The sequence below is a fragment of the Choloepus didactylus genome, chromosome 8 (assembly GCF_015220235.1).
Source record: "Choloepus didactylus isolate mChoDid1 chromosome 8, mChoDid1.pri, whole genome shotgun sequence".
NCBI classification, from domain to species: Eukaryota; Metazoa; Chordata; class Mammalia; order Pilosa; family Megalonychidae; genus Choloepus; species Choloepus didactylus.
The window spans coordinates 59,425,757-59,440,188 of NC_051314.1; positions in this window are offsets into that span (position 1 = coordinate 59,425,757).

The window sequence follows — 14,432 nt, forward strand, 5'->3', positions numbered from 1 at the left end:
TTAGTTTACTGGAGCACAATATAAGCTCAGACAGAAGGAACAAGCTTGCTACAGCTGAGAGGAACACTTTGAAGAAAGCACAGGAGCTGCAGATGAGAGACAGTTTGAAGACGCCCGTTGAAAGCAGACTTTTGCTCCGGAGAAGCTAAGAGAGGACAAACACCCCAAAAGCAACTAAGAGTGACATTTTGAGGAACTGCAGCCTAGAGAGGAACATCCTGGGAGAAAGCCTTCTGAACCCAGAACTTTGGAGCAGATGCCAGCCACATGCCTTCCCAGCTAACAAAGGTTTTCCAGACACCACTGGCCTTCACTTGATTGTTGATAACTTACCTTGGACACTTCATGGCCTTAAAACTGTAACTTTGTAGCCAAATAAACCCCCTTTATAAAAGCTGATCCATTTCTGGTGTTTTGCATTCCAGCAGTATTAGCAAACTAGAACAGGAATGCAGCACTGCCAACACCTGGATTTTAGCCCAGTAAGGTGAGTATTGAAATTCTGATCTACGTAACTGTAAGATAACACATTTGTGTTCTTTTAAGCTGCTGTTTGTTACAGCAGCAATAAAAAACTAATAGTTATTTACAAATGTGACATTTAGTTTCCAAATATTTGGAGATCTTCCAGATATATATCTGCTACTGATTTCTAATTTAATTCTGCTATGGCCTGAGAACATATATTGGTATGATTTTTATTCTTCAAATTTGTTACTTTGTTTCATAGCCTAGAATATGATCTATCTTAGTCAATATTCTATGTGCATTTGAAAAGAATCTTTATTCTGTTGTTGGTTCAAATTTTCTATAAATGCCAATTAGGTCAAGTTGATTGATAGTTATTCAGATCTTCTATATCTTTATCGATAATCTTTCTAATTTGTATAAATTTTTGAGAGAGGAATGTTGTAGTCTCCAACCACAATTGTGGATTTGTCTATTACTCTTTTTGGTTCTATCAGTTTTTGCTTCATGAGTTTTGAAGCTCTGTCATTAGATGCATACACATTTAGAATTGTGTCTTTTTCATGAATTGACCCCTGTATTATTATGTATTTCCTCTTTTTCACAGATATTATTCCTTGTTTTGAAGTCTACTTCTTCTGATGTTAATTTAGCTATTTGATAATGTTTTTTATTACTCTGTGCATGGTTTATCATTTTCCATCCTTTTACTTTTAATCCATCATACCTATGAGTTTCCTCTACGCAGGTTGTCCCCATACGCTCTCCTGGCAGGAAAAGGCTGACCAAGGCTGCTGGGTCAGCCTTGATCCCACAGACAGACATAGCCTGCTAACGCGGGGCCGGGGGGGAGGCTATGGGTCTGGGTCTGGCCTTGTCAAGGGAATTGGGGCCCCATCCTCATCACTCTTTCCCATTTCCACTGTTTATGTTTCTAAAATAGGACTTGATCATAAAAAAATATTGCTAATCTTTCTAACTTGAATAAATTTTTGAAAGAGGAATATTGTAGTCTCCACCCACAATTGTGGGTTTGTCTCCAACCTATATACGATTAAGACTTGCTTTTTTATCCAGTCTGACAATCTCTTTCTTAATTGGTATTCCTCCTCCTAATTAAACCCACAACATGCACTCGCAGTAGGTGACCTTGCCTCCTAGATCACTAAAATCTAGATAAATAGGTATGTTCTCCCTCAGCTTCCAACTCTCCTACCTCATAATAAGGGTAATGGATACAATTATAAGTATTTTCTAAGTGCCAGGTTTCTCATTATATGTATTAACATTTAATCCTAATAACAATGTATGAAATAGGTACTATTAGTATCACCACCCAATTAACAGATAAAAACTGAGGTACAAAAAGTTTAAGTAACTTCCCCAAAGTCACACTAAGGAATGTTAGTACCAGGTTTCCAATCCAAGCCGTATGGCTACAGACATTAATCTCACACTGTATTTCCTCTCTAGCTTTTTAAAGGGTTCTTCCATTTCCAACCCACATTTCAAGAAGGATAAGGGTTTGTGCAATGTCTCTACTTTTTCACTCATCAAATCACTGCTATCTGCTTCCATGGCTCTACTTGGGTATAATTAACAATGATCTTCATATTGCCAAATCCAGTAGACATTTCTCAGTTATCTCTCTGGCCTTCTCTCCTGCATTTGACTTTAAAAACCTCTGCCCTCTGAGCTGGATTAGGTATCTCTTCTCCATGTTCCCACTGTGCCCAACCATAGTCTTATTTTTGCAGTTATATAATGTATCATAATTAAATATTCAGGAACCTGTCTGCTCACTGTCTCATAAGCCACTTACAGCAGAGACTGTTTCTAGTTTATCTTTGTGTACCCAGTGCCCATCATAATACCTGACATATTATAGGCATTCAAAAAATATTTTGTTAAATCAGCGAATAATTGAAAGCCGTTTACTGGTAATGATTATAATATCTGTTGCCACTTCTACATGGGCAAACAAAAAACCTCTCAGAGGCACAGATTTTATGAACTACATTATTGATTATTGATTAAGAAGGAGGTGAAGCTTAGCTGAGACCCAACCATTTTTCTCTTCCCCAAGAGGACCCCTTTTGTCTTCTTTGTGGCCTTTTAGTAATTCCCTGGTGTGGTTTTCATTAGAAAAACAACTTTCAGTGAACTATGGGTTGGATAGCATTAATAGCATCTTTACTGCCTCTATCCTCATGCTTTTTCCACATTCAGGAACAAAGACACTTTTATTGAGCATTTTCAGCTGCTGACACTATACATGAGGGTTGCCACAAAGAATCAGCTTGATTATTAAAACAAGGTAGGACTTCTGCTTCCAAGCATGAAGGAGTGACTGCTCTGGAACTTATTTTCCTCTACTATAGACAATTACAAAACTGAGAAAAAAATGAAACAACTGGACAGCCGGCGGCACAGGACCGTAATCTGTGAATAAAGGGAAATGAACTACATGAGCACTATGATATCCCCAGCTTTCTTCCTGGAGACAATTTCCAGATCACAGTGCAGTAAGGGGAATCTAAGTAAAGCCTACAGGTCTCAGTGAGATGAGAAGACAGAGATTGAAGTTCAGGATGCCAAGGCAGCTAAAATTTGTAGGACAGTAAATAGCAGAGGCAGGAACTAGAAACAGAACTCCTGAAATTTGCTTAGGAGTCCATCCTTTGAGTCTTAGAGACTAAATTCCAATCTGTGTGTATGAAGGGTGAAACTAAATGAGTCCAGACAAAAAAATAATTGCTGAGGATGGAACAGTTACTGAGGAGCTGTAATCTAGAAAATTCCTTGAGTTCACACAAGCCTGGGCATCATTCTAGTGCCCATCAGACAGAGTGGAGAGACCTCACTGAATATATGTGTCATTCAGTAGAGATCCCAGAAGGGTCACAGCTTAGTAGTAGAGCTAAATTAGTTTTACAGTAATGGCTACTTTAGACACACCTTAAAACCCTTAAAATCAAATCTCAAAAAGATGTAGTTTTTTCCAAAAGTAACTTTATTTGCCAAAATAAAGTTCACGACTCATGCCTAATTTTGTCTGTTTTTGCTCTTTTTACTCAGACTCATGTTATCTATTTTGTTTCCAGAAAACCAGCTTATTTATTTATGTTTACTTTCTATTCTTTTTATTTGCTTTCTGCCTCATTGATTTCAACTTTTAAATTGCTTTTTTTTCTTCTATTTTATTTTGTTAATTTTACAATTTCCTAAGATGAATAGTTAGTTCCTTTATTTTCATATCCATGTTATGGAAAACAATAGAGTCCAGAAATGGACACAGACTTAAAGATTTAATGAATTTAGACAAATATGGCAAAATAATTTAGTGGGGAAAATATTGGTCTCTTCAACAAATGATTATAGAACAATTGGCCATACCCCAGACCAGTTAGGTCAGAAAATTTTGGAGAGGGGCCCAAGAGAGTAGGAGTGTTCAAAAAACTCCCCAGGTGATTTACTTTGCAGCCATGGGTGACAACCACTGTTAACCCCTACACCAGATAAAATCCTGTGTTTCCTGTTAATCTATTCCTGCATTTTAGTCATTTTAGATGAGCTTGCAGAAGCAGATTTTAAGGAGAGGACAGAGAGTAAGGCTAAATGTTACATTCAAGGGAATTTGCTAAAACTTTTCAGAGATTTTCCTTTGTACTTAAGATAGAATCTCAAATTCTGACAAGACAAGGCTCTTTGGGGTCCCTGTCTGTCTGCTGCTCCAGCCTCTTTGTGTCACCCTCTCCACTGCTCACTAGGCTCCAGTCAAGCCAGCTTCTATTTGGCCAATGTCTTTTCCTGCTTCAGAGCTTTTCCTGATGGCTGTTCCTTGCTCTCTACTCCTCTCTACCCTCTACCTGACCACTGTCTACTCTCAGTTCCTCAGAAAAATATCCTTTGACCCACCAGTGAAATCAGATCCCTCTGCCACAATCATTCATCAACACTTTTGTTTCCATCATAGCACTTTATCACAATTTGTAATTATGTATTTATATATGGTTATTGGTTTAACAGCTAAACCCTAGCTAAACTGGGAAGGGTCACGATTAACAGGGAAGGGATACAAAGGAATTTCTTGGGTGATGGATATGTTCTATATCTTGATTGGGGTGTGCTTTACACAGGTGCATCATTTGTGTTGCACCATTAATTGTATGTTGTACAAGTTAAAAATAATTGTGTATTCCAATGTATGACAATTGTACCTCAAAAAATAGAACTAAAAAAAAATAAATCAAGTGGGGTTGGGAATGTGTAGCAGTATAAATGAAACAAGAATTGCAGAACATTGATAATTGTTGAAGCTAGCTGATGGATACATGTAGGCTTATTTATTATTCTGTTTATTTCGTATATGTTTTAAAATTCCACAATAAAAAGTCAAACAAACAAACCTAAAACCAAAGTGTTTTGTGTAATAAGCTTCCAATTCCTTTGTGTAAAAGAGTATCTTCTCTTTTATTTTACAATGCTAATTAAAAGATTATCTATCTTCTGAAGGCTGCATTATGCATTGTACAACAGGTCAGGTCATCTCAACAAACCTGATTACAACTGGTTAGACACAAATCTGGAGGAAAAGTAGTGAGAAAATCCTCCAGCCCATTCTATCCTGTCATATTAGTTATGTATAAAGTTGGTAAACCACCTCCATCTCTTAGGGCAAGTGGGATAGCAAGCCTGACACAAAGATGGCTCACGAAACCATATGTCCTCTTAAGTCAGTTGCTTTTCCTGCTCTCCTGTTAAAGGGAAACTTGTCAAAATGAGGGAGTTTTCCCATGGAGCATGTGTAGTCCACCCGTGGGAGCCCTATCATGAGGTTGTCTTGAATTCTGTTCACCAGGTTTGAGATCTCAGCAGAAAGAGAATAGAAGCCCCAACACTGAGGAAGTAAGCAGAGTGATAGACTGTTACAATAATGGCCTGGGTTGTATCAGACATCCCTGTTTCATTTCTCCTTTCCAATGTAACTTTGCTACTTTTCTCATTAAAAGGTGGAGCATATTTCCCCACCCCTTGAATCTGGCTGGTCTTGTAACTATTTTAATCAATAACTGCAGCAGAAATGACACATGAGACTTCTGAGGCTAGGCTTAAGAGGACTGGCAGCTTCCATTTTTGCTTTCTTGGAACACTTGTGCCATCAGGTAAAAAGCCCAGTGTAGCCTAATAAGAGAATGACAGATAGGTCATGTTGAGAGCCCAGCTGACAACCAGCATCCATCTCAAGAAATATGAATGAGGTAATACAGGACCAGCAGCCCAGCTAACCTGCCAACTGACTGTAAACTCTTGAGTGAGTGAGGCTGGCTGAAAACACATGGAATAGAATTGCCCAGACTAAGCCCAGCCCAAACTGCCAACCACAAAATTGTGAGCAAATAAATGGTTTTTGCTTTAAACCATTAAGTTTGGGGGTGGCTTACATTAAAAGAGAAAGTTATCCAGGCAGGCAGGTGGACTACAGCTGCATCTACTGGTTTAAGGGGAACTGTGGGGAGCAGTTCAGCAAATCTTCACAGAGCCCACAAAAGCACCCCGTTTTCAGTATCTATCAGGTCCATCCAAGATTAGCTTTAATCATCTGCCATGGCCAGAGAACCAAATCCACCTTTACTTATCTCTTTTCTTCCTGCTTCCATCTCCCTTCCCACTTAACGCAAAACATTTAAATCATCGACAGAGCACTTTAGCATTTATAATAGCCAATCCTGAGTAAGAAACACATCAAATTTAACTTAGTCTTCTCCCTTGGCTCGGTTTGGGCCTACTTCCAGCTGGAAGCCTGTATATGAGAAGGGGGAACATGGTTCTCTTATTCTTTCATAGCTCACCTCCTCTCCCACCAGCTTCTAAGAGTAAGCAGAAAAATCAGGGGCTTGCTGGAGTGTTTATTTAGGGGACATGGGAAATTTAAAAACAAAGTCACTTTTAAAAATCACAGTCAACATATCATATTTATTCAACATGCCAGTTACACACATTTGTCTTCACCACTTTTCCTTTTTTTTCTCTCAGACCAGGGGATCAATGTCCTTGTCTTCTTCATCTTTGTATCACCAGCTTCAGAATGCAGTACCTAAAGCTAGAGGCACCAAATCAATGTTTACTGGGTGACTAGAAACTAAACCTAAGGTTTCCCTACCCTCAGGAGTAAACCCTCTTTCCATCACATTATTTCACTCTTCAGATACAGGACAAGGAAAAAAAAAAATAGTGAGAAACATTAAACATAATGGTATGCCTGGCACCAGACCCCTCAGCAATCATGGTTTCCTCTGCACCCTGATAGACTCACAACAGGATTTAAATATTTTCTTTCCTCCTTTCTAATGTAGTAATAATCAAATAGAACACTTAATTCACTGTGATATTTATTTCACCTGTAATTTTTTATTGAAAGAAATGCATATAAATGTTCTGCTCAATATATTTTCAGAACCGAACACACCCACATAACCAGCACCCAGATCAGGAAATATTTTCAGCACCTCAGAAACTCTTCTCATGAAACTTCTACTCATTACTCTCCACCATGAAGGTAACCACAATTCCTGGCTTCTAATAACATAGATGGGTTTTATACATTTTTGTTCCACATACAAATGAAATTATACTGTATGTACTCTTTTGTGTCTGACATTCAATATTATGTTTCTGAGGCTCATCCATATTGGGTGTAGGTGTAGGTTGTTCATTTTCATTTTATACAGTATTTCCCACTGTGGGAATATTCCACGATTTATCTATTCTGCTGAGGGGCATTTGGGTAGGTTCCAGTTTGGAGCTGCTGTGAATATTTCTTTTGGGTATATGCATAGCCATGGAATTAATGGGTCAAATTATGTGTAAGTTCATCTTCAGTAGATTTCTGCTAAACACTTTTACAAAGTGGTTGTACCAATTTATATTCCCTCTAGCAGTACAAAAGTTCTAGCTGCACTACATTTTTTCTAAAACTTAGTATTTTCTGTCCTTTTCACACTAGCCATTCATGTAGGTCTAGTATCCAATGTGGTTTTAATTTGCATTTCCCTGATGACTGAAGAAGTTAAGCCCCTTTTCAGGAGTTTATTTGGCCATTTGGATATCCTTTTTTATGAAGTGACTGTTTAAGTGTTTTGCCCATTTTTCTACTGGGTTTTCTGTCTTTTCAAAATTGACTTGTAGATGTTTATTTTATATTCTTAATATGAATCCTTTGTTGGGTGTATATCCTGCAAATATCTTCTACCACTCTGTGTGTTGTTTTTCACTCCAAATAGTCTTTTGATGAAAAGAAATTTTAATATAGTCCACAGTTCTTTTTTCCAATTAACACTTTTGTGTCCTATTTAAGAAATTTTTTGCCTACTCCAAGGTCACAAAGTTGTTCCATGATTTTCCCAAAAGCTTTACTGTCTAATCTTTCACATTTAGATCTATAATCCATCTGGAATTGATTTTTATTATTTATTATGGCATGAGGAAGGGGTCAAGATAGAGTTTTCCTCATATGGATATCAAATGACCCAGCACCATTTATTGAAAAGATCACCATGACCCCTTTACTGTACTGTGATAAATCAGATGACTACTTTCCTTCTCCCTCCCTGATTTTAACAAAAATAACTACATTATTTAATTTAAAAACAAGTATATTCATTACAGATTAAAAATATGGTTTTGAAAATAAAAATGTTAAAACTCTAACAATCCCACCTCCCAGGTATAATTATTATTTACACTTTATTGTATGTACATCCTGACATTTTTCTATAGCTATATACTTAAATATTTCTCAAACCAAAATGTGGCCATACTATCAATTCTGGTTTTTAAACTGCTTTTCACTTAAAATATCATGAATATCTTTGGTATCAACAAATATGCATCTAAAACATTTTAATAGCTAAATAGTATTCCATTTTATGTTACACTTGCCCAAGATATATTTATTTTGACATTTATTGGCTTTTTCATGGCCTTTCCTCTTCTAAAAAGATGTGTAACTTTAGACTCACAAATCTCATATGTGAAAGTTTTTAAACCTGTTGCCAACCACTTTAGAAAAAACAAGAACTTCAGAGAGCAATTGGTGTGGCTGTTGATTGGCAAAAGCTCAACTCTCCTGTTACTCCACTTAGCACAACTACCCGATTGGTTTTCTTCTTTCCCTTCAAGAATCTTACCACACTGGCTGAACAAGCTGTAGCTTTGTTATCACAGCATGAATAATAATTCCCCAAACTCTTTACTATTCTCTTCCATCTTTAGTTAATCTTGTCTATCACCTCGACTTTGTCACAACCTTTTTGAGCTGTTTCCTTAATTGGAACAAAAAGTATAATGTACCTACCACACAGAGCTGTTCTGCGGATTAAATGAGTTAAAATCTGCAGTGTTTAAAACAGTACTGGCAATACTGTGAATGCAATTAACAGCACTGAAAAATATATCTGAATATGATTAAAAGGAGAAACATTATATATACATATCAATAAAAATTTTAAAAATCCATGGAACTACACTACACAGTGAACCCTAAGTTAGACCATGGATTTTAATCAATAGTTCAATTATAAAAATGTACTGTCATCAATTCTAACAAATGTTCCACACCAATGCAAGGTGTTGGTGGTGGAGTGGTGTGCCAATTTGGATATATTATGGCCCCCAGAAAAAGCCCTGCTCTTTAATGCAATCTTGTGGGAGCAGATTGATTAATCTTTTTGATTAGGGTGCGACCTCTTGATTGTTTCTATGGAGATGTGACTCACCCAACTGTAGGTGATGACTCTAATTGAATTGTTTCCATGGAGGTGTGGCCCTGCCCATTCAGCATGGGTCTTGATTACTTTACTGGAGTCCTTTAAAAGGGGCTGACAGGCCCAGATGCTTGCTGATGCTGACCCTTAAGAGATTCCTGGAGATGACAGAAGGATGTTTGGAGATGTTATGCTAAGAGAAGTCCTGTGTGCTGGGGAGAAGCTAAGACAGGACCCCCAGGCGCTTAGAAAGAAACATCCTGGGAGAAAGAACCCAGAGCGCACAGGAGCTGAAACACAACACGGGACCAGCAGATGCCAGCCATGTGCTTTCCCAGCTAACAGAGGTGTTCCTGACGGCCATCGGCCATCCTTCATTGAAGGTATCATCTTATTGATGCCTTAGTTTGGACACTTTTATGGCCTTAGAACTGTAAATTTGTAACTTAATAAATCCCCTTTATAAAAGCCAGTCCATTTCTGTTATTTTGCAAAACGGCAGCATTAGCAAACCGGAACAGGTGATGTATGGGAATCCTGTATTTTATGTATGATTATTTTGTAAATTCACAACTTCCCTAATAAAACAGAAAAGAAGGGAAGAAGGGAGGAAGGGAGGGAGGGAGGGAGGGAGGGAGGAAGGAAGGAAGGAAGGAAGGAAATGCACACACAGTCTCTGGCAAGGAATAAACTACCATTATTTCCAAAATGCTTTCCCTCTGGAAGACTACATAGATTAAGATTCATTTCTTATACCTTAAAATAGTGAGACACCATTTTTTCCCTAAATGATGGAGACTAAGGAACTAGTGATACCTAGTGCTGCAGGGGGTTCAGGAGACTATCACTCTTATACGCTGGTAGTGGTGTTAGAAAATGTAAAAATCTTTCCAAAGAGCAATTAGGCAATGTTTCTCAATAGCCTTTAACCCAGTAGTTGCACAGAGTAATCAGACCTTGAACAAGGTAGTCATCACTGTATTTTTATTATAACACATTTGGAAAAAACAAAACTGAAAGCCTCCAAATAAGGAATTAAAGTACAGAGATCTCTAAACTGGAAATGCCATTAGTAATGTTTTCAAATAATTTTTCACGGCAAGAGAAAACGCTTATACCATAAGCATTTTACAGGATGTAAAACTAATTACAGTGTGATCCCAATTATAAAAAAAAAAAGTAAAAAGATGGGAAAAATTCTTATACTAGAATATGAACTAGGCTTGTCTCTGGTCTCTGAATGGTAAGGATATGAATCTTTTTTCGCTTCTACTTCTTTATTTATGACTGAATGTATTACTTTAAAAATTAGAAAGGTATTTTAAAATTTATTTCTACATATGACAGATCATAGGGTATATAACTATGAGAAAAGTTGCTTGTCATTCTTTTAGGAAGCACAGTGGTGAAAGGCCAGTGTTTAGATCCAAAATAATTTAGTGTATCGATTTAAGAGAAAATTGAGGAATTTGTCTTGTTCAGTGATATCATATTAGTCCATTATAAAGACTGATTTTAGGATTGAATTTTATTAGAACTACATTGGGTACATGCCAACATTCACACAGATGATCACAACAGAAATGTGGGGACCTGTATCTGCAGCATACAGTCTCTAATCAGTTTATTCTTTGGTAATACTATATAGTATCATCATTTTAAAAATTATAGCTTGATGAAACAAAGAAGAAATAACTAAGAATCCCTATTATTACTATGGCAACCCAAATGGACTTTAAAACCGTATTTAGTCCCAAAGAAATGTTCAGAGTGCTTTCTACAATTGCCACCCAGCAGTATAATAGGGAGATCTGCAGTTTAAAGAACTACCTTAGGTATTAATTTAGAGGGCACTTATTCAACAAACACTCATTGTGTGATAACCATAATAGTTCAAGTATAGCTAAAGGGTTAGCTAATACAATCTGAGAGGGTCTGAGACAGCCTGTAAGAGGAAGTGCTGCTGAGTTGGTTTTTGAAGGATCAATGAGGTGAAAGGGAGGGAATTCTAGGCAGCGGGGACAGTGCATGCAAAAGTGGGGAGGCATCAAAGAGTTTTAGAAAAGATTATATGCACTCATATAAGAGGGTATATGTGTTTTTTAACTCCAAGTCTGGGAAGTAGGCTGAGAAGATGCCTTAAGGTCCTTTGTTCTAGAATTCTGTAACAATGTATTGATAATTTTGTCATGTAATGTTTACCATGTATAATTCTAAATGCAAATAGTTAAGCAAGCTTAGAAGAATTTGCAAAATATGCCAATAATCCAGTCTCAAACAAGATTCACTACAATATCACATTCATGAAGAATTATGATAATTATATTAATTTGGTAAGGTTCCAAAAGTATGTATCAAAAGATTCCTCCGAGTACACACGGTGTTACTTGTCATTATTTTCCCCTTGATACTAAAGCCCTATTTTACTTTTTTAGTTCATTGCTAAAAAGATGCTTATAAAGAGAAGGAAGACCATTTAAAACAATGATTTGGGGGTGTGGGGAGGAGATAGGGAAGAGGGGTCTTCCCAGAGATTATTTTGTTTACTTTGCGCATTTTTTTGACTTGTAAATGAAATGCAAGTGTTGATTTTTCAGAAAATTAAAATTATTTTTGCATATTTTTCATAACAGCTTTGTTGAGACATATTTACATACCATAGACTTTTTTAACAAAAATAAGAATCATCTGTAATCATACCAGATACCATATTCAAAGCATATATTATGTAAAAATATCCCAATTTATAGCAGTAGTTATCTTGGGGAGGTTAGAAGAGGTAGGACAAAAGGATATTTTAGCTTTATCGCTAATGTTCTAATTTTTTAAAAAAGAAGAAGTGATTCAGTGTATTACTCAAGTGAACATTAATAAAAATGAAAAAATCCAAATATAAGAGAGTCCTTACATTTATAAAAAAAGTTTTTATGGGGCTGGTTATAATAAACAGTAGAGAATTAACATGTTTAGTCTTGGCAGGGAAAATAATATCAGAAGCACTGCCCCACAAATGGCCTCTCCCTTACTTTTACAATCATTTCCTAGTTTATCAGTTCAAATACCATTAATACTTCATCATATGATTGAGAAATGTTGGATTCATCATAGTACTCAAAAATTCAGATAGTCAAACTAGTTTTTCATTTTTGATTTCCCTTCAGAAATATGTTCCCCATTATCAATTTTCAGTGATTCTTAAAACAATGATTAGACTCATTTAATTCAACAAACACATATTGAACCCTTATGTATTATAAAAATTTCAGGACCACTTGGAGTTACAGCAACAGATACTCCATGAGGAGATTACATAATTAAGCTGCATGATTGTGTTTTCATTTTTAAAGCACACACAATTCACCTGGGATTTGATGGCACTTTTAGGATGCTAGTACAGTTCACTCTCATTGTGATGGTACCAGGAACATCAGATAAAACCAGTTGTAATTGGGCCACAGAATACTCATTGCATAAGCAGCAGCAGCTGTTCATATTTGCAGGCATGTGGCAGAGTTTATAATATCTCATCTCATGTGATGATTCTCTCTACTAGGCCTAAGTCTAGTTGGAGTGGTGCTGGTATTTCTGCAACCAGCATCCTACATATATATAGAAGTTAGAAACAAACAAACAAAAAAAGATACATGCCCTCAGCTGAGGCATATACTCACCCAAGAAATGAGAAATGCTAAGAATGGAAAGATCTGCTGTATCAGATCATTGTTCTCCTAGTGCTGGGTTTGATGTTCCTTCAACATGCCACTCCTTCAAGTCTTCAGGTCTCCTTTAGGAGCTGCCCTGAGCCACATACCTCTTGCTCTCCTCTACTGTGTGACAGCATGATAAGACACCATACCCCTTCAGGCTGCCTATGTGGGCAGTGCATATTGTTTTATTATACTGTTCCAAGGATTTTTCTATAAAAAGTATTTTTTTTTTACATAAAGTGCTCACTTTGCAAAAAGGAATACATGGCTGAAGTAGTTAAATATCCAATTACAAAAGAAGTTACAGTAAAATACATCTAAAATTTTAAAAAGAAGGAAAAAAGGACACAGCCACAATTTATTTGCAATTCTCATACTCAAAAAGCTCTGAAAATAAAGTTTCTTCATACGTTCAATGGAGGCTTATCTATAGGCAAAACCTGACCTGATCGGACACTCTTTATGTGTCTTTAGTTACTGCATTTAGTGAAGCTATTCCTACATTCATCACAGAAATGACAGTATGTTTGAACATGAGGTGTTTCTCTATACCATTTTGAGAGTTTTAATTAAAGCATGTTATATGTACCCTGTAACTTTTCTAAAATCTGAAAATTTTTGATTCCCAAACACAACTAGCCCTGAGTTTTCAAATACAGGATTGTCAAATGGTATTTCCCTGAACTAGTAATGATTATGGTGTTTCTACCAACCAAAGATGGTACCAATAAATATATTTTTGTTCCACAGTGTGATATGAGGATGAGTCCCCAGGAAAAGAGAAAAGGCATGTTACAACAGTTGCAACAATAAACAGGCTGCACAAAAAACTGCCACAGGAATTATTTGGCAAGTGATATAGCTACAAGATATTGCATAACTAACAGATTCCATGGAGAGTGTGTCATGCTAGTACTAATAGTTGTCTGCCTAAAAATGACAAGTCCCCCTCTTCTGAAGCTTCTTTTAAGTGTAATGCTGTAGGATATTCTTATTCAGTGGTTCTCAAGCCAGTTAAACATTAGACTCTCCCAGAGAACTTCTGAAAATACCCATGCATGGGCCATGCCTTTAGACATTTGGATTTAGTTGCTCTAGAGAGGCTCTGGCAAGTGTTTTAAAAAAAATCCCTAGGTGATTCTAATGCACTGACAAAGCTTTACGAAGAGCTAAAACCCAGAATGTGCTCCAGACCATATGAATCAGAATCTTTAGGGCCCAGACAAAATTACTTTTTTTAAAGATGCTCAGATGATTCCAATATGCAGCCAAAGTTGAAAACCACTGGTTCAGATCCAGTTAATTGCTTGGTTTAAGGATTAAGGGTGTCACATTTTTTTGTTTGTTTTGTTTTGTTTTTCTTCTTCATGAACCAAGTCAGTCCTAGATTATCACTGTAATACAGTCTGAGTCATCAATAAGAAAGTCTAAGCTTTACCCAATCTGATGGGGGCTTATTCATGGAATCATTCTCTAATTTAAGAACAGGAAA